This window comes from Topomyia yanbarensis, chromosome 3 (genome assembly GCF_030247195.1).
Source record: "Topomyia yanbarensis strain Yona2022 chromosome 3, ASM3024719v1, whole genome shotgun sequence".
NCBI classification, from domain to species: Eukaryota; Metazoa; Arthropoda; class Insecta; order Diptera; family Culicidae; genus Topomyia; species Topomyia yanbarensis.
The window spans coordinates 237,686,366-237,700,772 of NC_080672.1; the positions used below are offsets into that span (position 1 = coordinate 237,686,366).

General features: G+C 35.7%; 1 protein-coding gene across 8 annotated transcripts in view; it reads left to right on the forward strand.

Moving 5' to 3' along the window:
• LOC131689708 (protein lifeguard 1-like) overlaps positions 1 to 14,407 on the forward strand; it is a 389,259-nt gene that overhangs the window by 357,659 nt on the left and 17,193 nt on the right. The window contains exon 1 of one of the 8 annotated variants that reach the window (XM_058974986.1): positions 2,074 to 2,174. The exons of the other annotated variants lie outside the window; for them this stretch is intronic. The gene's annotated coding sequence lies outside the window, so the exon portion shown is untranslated. Of the gene's footprint in view, positions 1 to 2,073; positions 2,175 to 14,407 lie in introns of those variants that run through there. 8 annotated transcript variants of the gene reach the window in all.

Here is a 14,407-nt window from a genome sequence, read left to right on the forward strand (position 1 = left end):
ATGTATTCTCGACTCATCCGTATTTTAACTCTCTCAGAGTTCCAGGCATTAGCTATAACACTACTTTGATCATTTTCTTCTGGAATTGGTTGATAGTGTCTGTTGATTATCACAAATGTAGACAAATACTCTTCGCATCAGATCAATCTCACTGAAATGAGAATTGAGCACAGAGAGCTAATATCGATCTTTCATGGCGTTTCTGTGATATCACTCTCTTAGGGCGCCAGCCAAATGGTACAACACCATTTCGTTCTTTTCCATCTAGACGCGGTTGTAAGCAGATCGAGTATCCTATTCTGGAAAATTTCTGGTTAACAATGGCTACCAATCAACACCATTGTTCTGATAACAATCCGGACACTAGAACCGATCTCTCTGAGGGTGATCAATTGTTGCCTAAAGTGAACTCGGTTTCAGATAAAAACGGAGTGTCAATTTCGGAAAATGTTGTGGTAGGGGCCATTAACGGACAAGATGAGGTTAACGTGGATGTGGATGCATCTGATTTAACAGATGCAGCAGCATCCGGTCAACCGAAAGTTGTTCCCGAGAAAGCAAAAAAAATTCGATAAAAATCAACGTAAGAAACTAAACCGCAAGAAAGTTTCTTTAACTTCTACTACAGAAACAGCACAAAAAAGTGTCGATGTTCAACAAGACTTAAGATTTCAAGTTCGTATGTTGAACGGGTATTTCACAAAAAACCTGACAGATGCTCCTTTATACCTAGTTTTCGGGGGTATGGGCTCAGGTACGGCTTAATCTGGTTCTCTCCAGAGAATCAGGAAAGCTGTGCCTGGCTTAAGCGTGCTTTAGAGACAATAAATGAAAAGGCTGGTGATTGCAAGTTCATCTTGGAACCATTCGGCTTACAACAAAACAAAATAAGCATCATCATACCGTGGGATGCAAACGAGCGACTATCGAACAGTGACATTTTGATGCGCTTACAGTTTCAGAACCCTCAGCTTTCTGTACATCGCTGGCGGCATCTTAAAACAAAGCCTATTTCTACAGAGAGCTACTTGCTGTTTTGCAGCGTGGACTGCGACTGTTTAAAACTCCTTGAACAGGTTAAGTTTCGTTTAAACTACGGTTTCCGGAAGCTATATGTGCGATTAATACAACGGTATTCTTCTAATTTCGCCAAAGCTACCAACTAGTGAGGCTATCCTTTATGAATCTTGATACCCTTTCGGGGGTGTCTGATTTACAGACAACTTAAACAACATATTGAATACCTCTTCGGGGGTATTCACATGCCTCTCATATCCTCTAGGGGATGTCTGATTTCTACAAATTAGATTTGTTACCTTTTCAACAGCACTTTGAATATCTCCTCGGGGGTGTTCAAATGTCTGTAATATATTATTATTAAATACTAAGGGGCGATTCTTCCTCCTTGCTTGACTTTTCAACCAGGTTTAGCGGTTCGTTAAACCTGTTTTAAAGGATACGCGGGGATGAAGAAATGCACCTTCAGAAAAGTACGTTCATGATATCTTTTACCGGGTGTAATGTCGGCTTTTTCTCCTCCCTTCCCTTTCCCTTTAATCTCCTTTCCTTTCCTTCCTTTTATCTGGTAATGATGAAAAGGCGAGGATGGCGAGGCACAAATCTCCCAATACAGGTTGAGAACGTGCCGCCTGAGCCATGGCTTTTGAGCCACTTTCTGAACCTGAACCTGAAGAAATTATGGACCTTTAATGAAATGTAATGATCTTTGTTTTCAGTTTACTTCAGGCTCGTAGTTTTCGGACCATGCTTTGCGCGGATTAGCAGACGGAAATCGCCGAAAGTTCTTACGCCTTTTAATTATTCCACAAACAATTTCAAACTTTACCTAATTTACGTCCAAAAGAAAAAATAATCTCCCCTTGATAAGTTTATTCTCCATAACAGTACACTGAAAACCATTCGATGAAGAAAATAACAAAACAAATTCTTGTTTTCCTAATTAGTTGATTTTAACAGAAAAATGAAAAACGTAACTAAATTTTCTCTTAATTTTGCGAGATTCTCAAATAATAGTTATTGAAAATTATTATTGATTTTGATTCAAGACGCACATCATACGAAATGACAGCAAAGTAGCCAAGATGCACACCTTACTGGAATACATCAAGGTAGCGACAGTATATTCATACACGCTGGGCATAACGGTTATGCAGGTAGGTACTTGTCTCAGCTTGGAAAGCTTGTTTTAGCCCGGACGCAACTACCTGAACCAGTACACAAAAATCAGAAATTCAACTGACCTCATTTTGGTTTTGCCTAGTTTTTCTTTAAAAATATTTCAATACAGGAATGATTTTGATTGACATTTTTTTCAATACATGTATACTGAAAGTTGAAAGTATTGTCGAAGATTGTCAAAATCATTCTATTTCGGATTTAGTCGATTATATAGTAAAATTCCAATTATTAACAAATGTAATATGTAATATAATAATTATTTTTCATCTTTTGAGATTCCAAACTAGATCTGGAATAAGTATGAAGTTTTTTTGTAGTGCTGGCTGACTAAATAGAAAAGAAATAAAAATTATTCCTTTCATCTAAAATTGAAATCATCAATCAATTACCAACAATCCTTAAATAGCTTTGGTTATTTCGTCGCATTTAAGAGTGCAGTTTATAAAAAGATAACATTATGAGAAACATAACTCTATATTATATTTACGTGTGGATTACTGACATACGGAGTATTTCAACAATTTAATTCCATACCTTCATCCGTCGGTCGGTGAAACAAAATGTTTGAAATATCGTATGTTGTATTTTACGACGAAGCAGTTTAATTCAACAATGAGATTAGTTGAATTCCAATCGTTTGTGTCTTGGCTGAAAAGATAGTGTAACGGCATATGCAATTGTATTTGAACTAAAACAAGCGTTACAAGCTGAGACAAGCTTTTCAAGCTTTAGCTCAGGTAGGCTTTTTAAGTTTTGTGCTAGGCTGAAACGTTCATGTCCAGACTGAAACTGACAGCTTCAAACCAACAACGTTGGATCATTGTTTTCAACAAAAATTTAGTTCGCCCAAATATTAACTAGACGAAACCAAAAACTCAACTAATGTTTTAGTTGAAATTGTGATGAATCGGTTTTCCGTGCAGCGATTGCAAAATAGAATCATGCGATTAATTTTAAAATGTAACAGATACACTTCCTCTAGTTTCATGCTAAGCGCATTACAATGGCTCTCTGTGAAGCAAAGAATTTATTACTTAACAATGGTGTTCATTTTTAAAATTATTAATGGAATGCTGCCTCGATACTTGTGTGATCGAATTGAAAGAGGAAGTGATGTGCATAGGTACAACACTAGAAACGCGTCGGATGCAAGAACACCAAACTTTTTATTTAGTAGGTCACAGAACTCCTTGTTGTACAAAGGAATAAGTTTTTTCAATTCGATGCCTAGACATATTAAACGTGCAGCAACATTGGCGGAGTTTAAAACACTATGTATTTCACACGTAAAATCTGCTTTGTAAACAGATTTTTTGAATTTTTATATTTTAAAGTTATTTGAATAACTATGTAATACCACGAAGATTGTATTTTTTTTTCACTTCTAATATATACATTTAGTCACCCTAAGTTATTATATTCGCTATGATGATGATGGATTTTTGTTACTTGTTTATTAAAGTTATTAAAAAATAATGAGATGTCTACAAAAGTCTGAGCCACGCGCGCTAAGCAGATAGAGATTAACTTGTAATCGAACATGATGACCAGCACTAAAAGCTTATCGGGTTGAATCGAAGCTTTCAGACTTTTGTTGTGATCAGGGTCTGATTTGATGATGGAGTTATGTTGACTTTGCTCGACAATAGAGTTAATCTCGGTTATTGCTGCGATAGTGGTAATAACGGAGTTAACTCGTTGAGTATGGGGCTTGATAACTCCTTGATAACTAACTAGATATCGGGTTCAATTCCTGATCAATCAAGGATGTTCTCGTATAGGAATATCCCTTGATTGCCTTGGGTTAATGGTAGGAAACTTTCAATAAAGGGGTCTGATGTGGACGATATAACTCGGCCGGACTCTGCACTGCCACTAGGCTCGTCACTTCTCACCTTAGCAGGTGGTAGTACCGATGTCTTGGTCAGGCGGGAGGAGTCTTACAGAGAATTATCGGAAATGGAAGCTATTGGGTTCAATTCCCGATTCTATCAAGTATCTTCCCGGAATGGAAATTTTCTTGATGGACCCTGGTTGTTGGCGGAATATTCGAAATGTATCTGGTTACATTCTTTTGAAGGAAAGGCTATGTCTGCAAATTGAACCAGTCCTTTTCTTTTTGTTAACTGGTTTTGTTATGGATCAAAATATTAATTATCTTTTAGATAAATCGTTCAGCTCACACCTTTGTGAGGGTATGAGGTGGGACCATTATCATCATCAACAAAATTGTTCATTAATTTTCAGAAGGAAGAGATAACAGCCCTAGGAGCGAAATTAACACTACCATGCAGTGAATCGTTTGAGTTTTGACGTCCAGTGGATCGAATAAAAGCGATTCGGATTAAATGATATGTTACACCTCCGTAACAAGGGACATTGCGTCCGAGAAGTGCACAACGATTGTGAGAATTCTACTTTTTATTTTGATTACTGAAAGCCATTCGATGAAGAAAATAACAAAACAAATTTTTGTTTTCCTAATTAGTTGATTTCAACAGAAAAATGAATAACGTAACTAAATTTTCTCTTAATTTTGAGAGATTCTCAAATAATAGTTATTGAAAATATTATTGATTTTGATTCAAGACGCACATCATACGAAATGACAGCAAGTAGCTAAGATGCACACCTTACTGAAATACATCAAGGTAGCGACAGCAACTATGTTCATACACGCTGGGCATAACGGTTAAGCACGTAGGTAGTTGTCTCAGCTTGGAAAGCTTGTTTTATCCTGGACGCAACTACCTGAACCAGTACACAAAAAAAAAACAGAAATTCAACTGACCTCATTTTGGTTTTACCTAGTTTTTCTTTAAAAACATTTCAATAAAGGGATGATTTTTATTGACATTTTTTTCAATACATGTGCACTGAAAATTGAAAGTATTGTCGAAAATTGTCAAAATCATTCTATTTCGGATTTAGTCGATTATATAGTAACATTTCAATTATTAACCAATGTAATATGTAATATGATAATTATTTTTCATCGTTTGAGATTCCAAACTAGATGTGAAATAAGTATGAAGTTTTTTTTGTAGTGCTGGATAGTGTTTGTGACTAAATAGAAAAAAAATATGCCTTTATTCTAAAATTCAAATCAATCAATTTCCAACAATCCTTAAATACCTTTGGCTATTTCGTCTCATTTAAGATTGCAGTTTATAAAAAGATAACATTATGAGAAACAAAACTCTGTATTATATTTACGTGTGAATTACTGACATACGGAATTTTTCAACAATTTAATTCCATACCTTTCATCCGTCGGTCGGTGAAACAAAACGTTTGAAATATCCTATGTTGTATTTTACGATGAAGCAGTTTAATTCAACAATGAGATTAGTTGAATTCTAGTCGTTTGTGTCTTGGCTGAAAAGGTAGTGTAACGGCATATGCAATTGTGTCTGGACTAAAACAAGCGTTAGAAGCTGAGACAAGCGTTTCAAGCTTTAGCTCATGTAGCTTTTCAAGTTTTGTGCTTTAGCTTTTTAAGTTTTGTGCTAGGATGAAACGTTCGTGTCCAGACTGAAACTGACAGCTTCAAACCAACAACGTTGGATTATTGTTTGCAACAAAAATTTAGTTCGCCCAAATATTAACTAGACGAAACCAAAAACTCAACTAATTTTTTAGTTGAAATTGTGATGAATCGGTTTTCCGTGTAGATATTTTAACCTTAGGGCCATTCGCCTCTTTTCGGATTAGAGAAATGTTTTATGGAAAAATCTCTAAACCTCTGTGCGGGGTTGGGAATCGAACTCTGGTGAGCTGCGCACAAGGCAATCAATTTACTGATTGAGCTATGCCCGTTATCTCGAGAATTCTACTGGGTGACGACTGATATTGATAAAAACATGAATAAAATTGAATTTGCTTATTTTTTCTTTCATCTCATTCCATTTCACATAATATTAAACATCCTTGAAAAATTTTAGAAGTCGTAAATTGAAAATCCGAACTTTTGAAAATAAGGTTCTGTTTTTGGCACGGTTCCGGTTTTGGTAACTGAAAAAATAAAATTGTTGCCAAAAATAAAATCCTGCTGCACTGTGAAGATTTCAAAACGATAAAAAATCATTTGCTCCAGTTACATTTCGATCAGCTCAAAAAAAATGGTTCCGAGAAAAACACGGTTTAAGTTTTCAGTACACTCGAAGTGTACATAAGTGACGTTACGGCGGAATTGAATATTTCAACATTTATATATTGCTTTCGTCTTCTATTTATTGAGATATCATTAGATACAAAACATACAAAAACACATTTAAGGCAATCGTTTTTTTAATCTACATTGGTGTAATAAATAACAAAAAAAGATTCCATATTGAATTTTCTCAAAGTATACAAAGTATATATACTTTCCATCAACAATGTCTATCTAATAAAAGCGTCTCGTATGGAGCATAAAGTAGCCAAAGTGACAACAATTGGGTAATCTGAATTTTGTTTCTCGCAAAAACTTGATTCGTCGAAGTCGATCTGTAACAAAATCTATATATACACGGAAAACCGATTCATCACAATTTCAACTAAAAAATTAGTTGAGTTTTTGGTTTCGTCTAGTTAATATTTGGGCGAACTAAATTTTTGTTGAAAACAATAATCCAACGTTGTTGGTTTGATGCTGTCAGTTTCAGTCTGGACACGAACGTTTCATCCTAGCACAAAACTTAAAAAGCTAAAGCACAAAACTTGAAAAGCTACATGAGCTAAAGCTTGAAACGCTTGTCTCAGATTCTAACGCTTGTTTTAGTCCAGACACAATTGCATATGCCGTTACACTACCTTTTCAGCCAAGACACAAACGACTAGAATTCAACTAATCTCATTGTTGAATTAAACTGCTTCATCGTAAAATACAACATAGGATATTTCAAACGTTTTGTTTCACCGACCGACGGATGAAAGGTATGGAATTAAATTGTTGAAAAATTCCGTATGTCAGTAATTCACACGTAAATATAATACAGAGTTATGTTTCTCATAATGTTATCTTTTTATAAACTGCAATCTTAAATGAGACGAAATAGCCAAAGGTATTTAAGGATTGTTGGAAATTGATTGATTTGAATTTTAGAATAAAGGTATATTTTTTTTCTATTTAGTCACAAACACTATCCAGCACTACAAAAAAAACTTCATACTTATTCCACATCTAGTTTGGAATCTCAAACGATGAAAAATAATTATCATATTACATATTACATTGGTTAATAATTGAAATGTTACTATATAATCGACTAAATCCGAAATAGAATGATTTTGACAATTTTCGACAATACTTTCAATTTTCAGTGCACATGTATTGAAAAAAATGTCAATAAAAATCATCCCTTTATTGAAATGTTTTTAAAGAAAAACTAGGTAAAACCAAAATGAGGTCAGTTGAATTTCTGTTTTTTTTTGTGTACTGGTTCAGGTAGTTGCGTCCAGGATAAAACAAGCTTTCAAAGCTGAGACAACTACCTACGTGCTTAACCGTTATGTCCAGCGTGTTGCTGTCGCTACCTTGATGTATTTCAGTAAGGTGTGCATCTTAGCTACTTGCTGTCATTTCGTATGATGTGCGTCTTGAATCAAAATCAATAATAATTTTCAATAACTATTATTTGAGAATCTCTCAAAATTAAGAGAAAATTTAGTTACGTTATTCATTTTTCTGTTGAAATCAACTAATTAGGAAAACAAAAATTTGTTTTGTTATTTTCTTCATCGAATGGTTTTCAGTGTATTAAACAAAATTAACAAATATTAAACAAAATATTCCTCGTACCTTAACGATTAGTTGAATAAATAATAATTTTTTCCTGCATTCGAGAACGTTTTTAGTAAAAAAAACCGATTTTATCCACCTACCAGTGAGATGAGACATTTCTTACTTATATCACTATTGGATTAGCTTGCAGAACTCACGAGAAGTAGGCACCCAACTAGAGGTGGGATAAAAACAGTTTCTAGTCTTGCACGAATAAAATATCGAATAAACTGAATAAATTATAGAAATCACCAAAACGAACGAAATAAAAAAGTAAAGCAAAAAATGAAATAATAGGTTTATAAATTCATAAAATGAGTAGAAAAATTAATGTAAATCAAAATTATAAAATACACGAATCAAATTATATTAGGTTATTAAATAAAAATTAAGATTATATTTAGAATAGTTATAAGATTAATAGAATAAATTGACTCATACTAACAAATTTTATGAAATAAAAGGTATGACTGAACATTAAATGCATAAAATAAAGATATGAAACAAATGAGTCAAATGAACCAAATGAATCAAATGAATTAAATGAATCAAAATGATTTATTTCATCCAGTGAATATAATGAATCAAATGAATAAATTGGATCAAATGAACAAAATGAATAAATTAAAAAATAAATGAAATGCATAAATAAAACAAACGAATCAAATAAACAAAATGAGCTGAAGTGATAAAATGAATAAACAGAAGAAAGTGAGCAGAATAAAATGCATTGATTAAAATGAAAAATTGAACAATGGTAAAAGGTTATAAATTAATATAAAGAAATAAATCGTATCAAATAAATTATTTGAATGAAATGATTAAAACTGAAAAGTAATCAGATTATTAAAATGAAGAAACTGAACAAAATGAATAAACTAGAAAAAATGAATAGAATGCATACTATGAAAACAATGAATAAAATAATTTAAATGAATGGTATGAGTAAAATGCACAAAAACTGATCAGAGTGAATCCAAAGAATGAAACGAATAAAGAAAGGGAATTAATCGCAGATGAACAAAACGAATAAAAGGATGCTGAATGGAATAATTATTTAAAATGAAATGATCATTTATTTAAAGTCAAAAAACATTTTTGAATAAGGAAAATGAATAAACCGGATTGTACGAATTTGAGAACCATTGCATCAGAAAAATTTGAAATGTTTTAGAAAATCCCAAGTAATGAGAAAAGGCTAATAAATATGCAATGGACTTTCTAGGGTTTCCATCTTTTTTTGGTTTTATTCTTTTCGTTTTCATGCTTCTTTACTTGACGGCATCGTTTTAAGATTATCTGGTGTTTCTACTTTATTATTGGACTTTAAAAAATTTATCAGGAACCTAGAACGTTCAATTTGCTTTGAAATTCGAAGTTTACTTTTTGGTTACATATTCCCGAAAAAAAGATTTATGTACAGAATAGAATTTACTGGTCCAGTATTTTAACGCGCAATTGAATAAAGTAAAGTGAGACAAGCCCAAGTAACGATTGGAGTTTTATAGTATGCTACAAATGCAATCTAAGTTTTATGAGTGGCTATAAAACTACCATAAAACCTCAATTGTTACTAGGGAGGTCACATGTTCTTTCAAGCCCCTTGAACAGAGAACGACAGAGGGAGAATGCGATTCGTGAATGAGACAGGTAAATATTTCAAAGTTTTTATTTGCATTGAAGTAAATAGTGTGAAATGTCTAGGCTATGTCGATAGCATAAAAGCCGTGCATTCAGTTGATTGCAATGCAGTCTCTGTCCATTCATCCTTATAGCTTGCATTTTGTTTCGTTCGGAATTCTCGTGCAGGAAATATGGATAAATAAGTCCTATACAAACCAATACTGTGAAAAAGAAATGGTTCAAGTTACTCAGTATATGCAGATATAGACGACGATAAGTTAGAAGACACATTGTAGTTGCATCTCCCATCGAGAGTGGGTACTTTGGGAGACTTCTTTTCCTGAATCTAATTTGTGGATATTTTTGGTCTTTGAACCGCTATTTTTCATGAAAGTTCGTACCAATACAACGAATGTGCATTTTCAATAATATCATTACAAAAAAGTTGTTCTTAGTTTTCACATGACATATTTGAGCATATACTTACCTTACCGTTCAGGCTAAAGCCTTGTTGTCTCTTGCTGTATGCAAAAGCCGTCTCCACTCCACTCGGTCCATTGCTGCTTATCGCCAGCCTCGCAGTCTTCGAAGGGTCCGCAGGTCGTCCTCTATCTGGTCGATCCACCGTGTTCGCTGTGCGCCCCGTCTTCTTGTTCCTGTAGGGTCGCCTTCAAGAACCATCTTCACCGGGTCGTCGTCTGACATTATCACGACGTGTACAGCCCACCGCAAACGTCCTATTTTTGCGTTATGCGGATGAATGGTTCTTCCAGCAGCTGATACAACTCATGGTTCATTCGCCTGCGCCACGTTCCGTCTTCCATCTGCACGCCACCATAGATGGTACGCAACACCTTTCGTTCGAAAATTCCAAGGGCGCGTTGGTCCTCCACGGGCATAGTCCAGGTCTCGTGGCCGTAGAGAACCACTGATCTAATCAGCATTTTGTAGATAATCAACTTCCTGCCGCGGCAAATTTTGTTCGACCGGAGCGTCCTCCGGAGTCCAAAGTAGGAGCGATTTCCCGCCAAGATCCGTCTCTGAATTTCTCTGCTGTTATCATTGTCCTCTGAGCCCAAATACATGAATTCGTCGACCATCTCGTTTTCGTCACCGTTAATCCGAACTCGGGATGGGAGGTTCACAATGTCGTCTTTAGAACCTCTTCCTCTCATGCATTTTGTCTTCGAAACGTTGATGGCAAGTTCAATTCTGCTGGCTTCAGTTTTCAGTCTTTGAGCATATGTTTCATTCAAAATTTAATAGAGATACGAATAGTTAAAATATCGCACGTGGAATGTCTCATATGAAAATTTTCATCGTCAAACATTCATATTGCTCAGTTAAGCCAAATATTTTTCTGATATAGCCATGAATTTCCTTAATTATAGTGTAGATACAGCAGCAGACAAAAAATAGTTTTGTTTTCTCAAACTTTAAAATTACATCGCACACATGAAATCGGCTTGGATATTAATAAATATTTCAGATTGGCAGAAGATCTTATCACACAACTTAGAAATGGATACAGAAATAACTAGACAGATGCGATAGAAGGGAGACAGAGAAGAAAGAGAGAAAGAGAGAGAGATGGGTGGGGGAGGCGTGTGAGGAATGGCTAATGATGGTTAATGCGGTGACATTATTTTTATAGGGTATATTATGCGATATATTGATTCCTTATATTCTGATCATAAATAATGTAAGTAGTAATTTTTGCGCCATAACCAGTATAACTTAAATCTTGCAAAAGAGCTAAATTTTCGCTAGAGTTTTGTGCTTCAGACATACAGTTGCTTTCGGTGACGCCACGAGTAAAATTATATGAGTATTATTATATGAGAAATCTTTTATCTCACTACTAGGTGAATTACTTGTTGATCTGTGTATTGATATACCATCCAACATTTACCTCATCATTGAACGCAACGCCTAATCCAAGGGATAAATACTAGAACTCACTGTTTTTTGAAGTAGAATACTTCTAACGTTTCAATATGGGGTGCCGTTTCAAAAATTTCAGTTGAGAAATTTTCCCAGATTTGAAATGCGAATATCTTCCGTTCTACTGGACGAAATCGCAATATTTTTGCACTATCTGATCGAAATTTGTGCACGTATTTCGTATTAAATTTCGGAATTACTGCGACTACTATAAATAAACCAAAACAAGGATTTTCAGAAAATCCTTCGAAAACAGCGAGGAAAATGCGCAATTTGCCAGCATATCCCACGCAGAGTCGTCAAAAAGGAGCATGTAAGCGTTTCATTACATACGGGAATGTTATATATACAGGTCACGCGAGCTTGTTTTGTATCAGTGGGTGCTCGCTTACCACACGAGCAACATGCTCGTCCAATGAGCGGTATCATGTTTGCGTTCCCGTACCAAGCGTCATCGCAAGGTTCTTCGTGATAAAATCCAGGGAATCACCAAATCTGCCATTCGGCGTCTGGCTTGTCGTGGTGGTGTAAAATGCATCTCCGATTTAATCTACGAATGCTGAGGGTGTGCAGGAAAATGTCACCCGAGATGCCGTGACCTACACGCGCAAAACCGCAATGAATGTCGTCTATACTCTGAAGCGGCAGGGACGCATTTTGTATGGATTTGGAAGTTGAAAAGGTAGAACTCACTTGTATCATTATAAAAAAGGCCCTTTTCAGGGCCACCAGAATCATTTCAAAGAATAAGTTTGCATTTTCTGTTTCATGGACTGTTTCTCCCTGGAGAGCAATTTGGGTTAAACCCTAAATTATGATTTATTTCAGTACGCAAATTGCAAATATGGTCAGAAAGAAACTGGAGTGAAGTGGAAAACATTTTTACTAGGCGCATTCAAAAAAGGTTTCAATTCTCAAACATTTTACCAAAGTGCCGTATTACATTACTCTCTTTACCCTGAGTGTTCGATAATCTCCGTATTGGAAACACAATTTCAATTTTGTTCTTTATCAAAAATATGTGGTCGACCAACGAAAGGGTGGAGCTACGAAGAACACATATTGAGGACAACACAAAAAAGGACGAGCTTACATTGTGCTGTAGTCAGGTATAAAAACTCAGCATGCTGTTGCTCACGCTCAGTTCGTTTCCAGCATCAGCATACAGCAGTTCGTTTGCAGTATCTCCCGCAAAATTCAAACCGCCGTCCGTTTGCTGCTGTTAGAAGAGTTGGCCAAGCACGCCGTCTTCCATGGCACCAAAACTGTTACCATATACACCAGCTCCAAGTAAATTTCGAACACTGCCCAAACAAAAGGCCCTTTTCAGGGCCATCAATTTATCGACAAAGAATGAAATTGAAATTTTGTTATTACAAGCAGCAGAAAGTGGCTTGTCAAGAGCGTTGGATGGTAAGTGAGCCACTTGTAAACAATACCGTCGCTTTCAAATAGAATGGCACAAAATCAAAAGTTATTTGTAGACAGGTTAATGTAATGATTCAATTTACAAAAATCGAACGTTTTCTAACGTTTCGATATAGGTGTTTCGTTTCAAAATTTTCGGCCAGAATGCCCCTGTTTTTTCAAACGTGAAAATCTGCTGTTGTATTGAATGAAAACCTTCGATTTTTGCGCTGATTGGAAATAGTTGACTATTTCTGTAGAATGTACAATTACTGAAAATAACGGATTTTGTGAAAGCAGTGGTTGGTCCGCACAATTCGATTCCAAGTGAGCCAGATTAGTTTTCGTTGGAAGGTCCACCTCTGACAATAGAAGTAAACTATTTTATTTTGAATTCAACTAACTTCCTTGAAAACAGCACAGTTAAAAAACTTTTGGGAAAAACGCGCAAACCTAAATTTTCCACTATAATGGAAACTGCCTGTGCCCCGCCGCACAGCATCATCAAGATTGATAGTAATTCAAGCCGGGAGGAAAGAGGTTGTAAGGCAATGGGAAACGAAAATTTCATTTATATCTTACTGGAATATAATTGGCTGGTCCTGAAAAGAACTTATTGGTTTGTGGTTAATTTTGGGGTCACAATTTAGGCCTGCTCGATTGCTGATAGCTGTGAATTTCTCGCAGGGCGAAAGTTTCTGTTCAGTAGTGACGGGGCTTCCTAACGCCAACCGTGACTGGGGCATTTTTACACGGCCTTCGTTGCTTACTGCTTGCGGGGAGGCTTTCCTTCGGTGGACTTACGAGCGGTATGTTTGGTACGGGCCATTTATCCACAAAAAATCGAATTGAAATTTTGTTATTAGAAGCATCCGAAAGTAGCTTGCCAAGAGCGTTCGATGGCAAGTGAGCTACTTGTGAACAATATCGTAGATTTCACGTAGAATGATACAAAATAAAGTTATCATTTGTGTGTTTGTTTACAGTTTCGTGTTTACTAGGCGCATTCAAAAAAGGTTTCAATTCTCAAACATTTTACCAAGGTGTCGTATTACATTACACTTTTTACCCTGAGTGTTCGATAACCTCCGTATTGGAAACACAATTTCAATTTTGTTCTTTATCAAAAATATGTGGTCGACCAACGAAAGGGTGGAGCTACGAAGAACACATATTGAGGACAACACAAAAAAGGACGAGCTTACATTGTGCTGTAGTCAGGTATAAAAACTCAGCATGTTGTTGCTCACGCTCAGTTCGTTTCCAGCATCAGCGTACAGCAGTTCGTTTGCAGTATCTCCCGCAAAATTCAAACCGCCGTCCGTTTGCTGCTGTTAGAAGAGTTGGCCAAGCACGCCGTCTTCCATGGCACCAAAACTGTTACCATATACACCAGCTCCAAGTAAATTTCGAACACTGCCCAAACAAAAGGCCCTTTTCAGGGCCATCAATTTATCGACAAAGAATGAA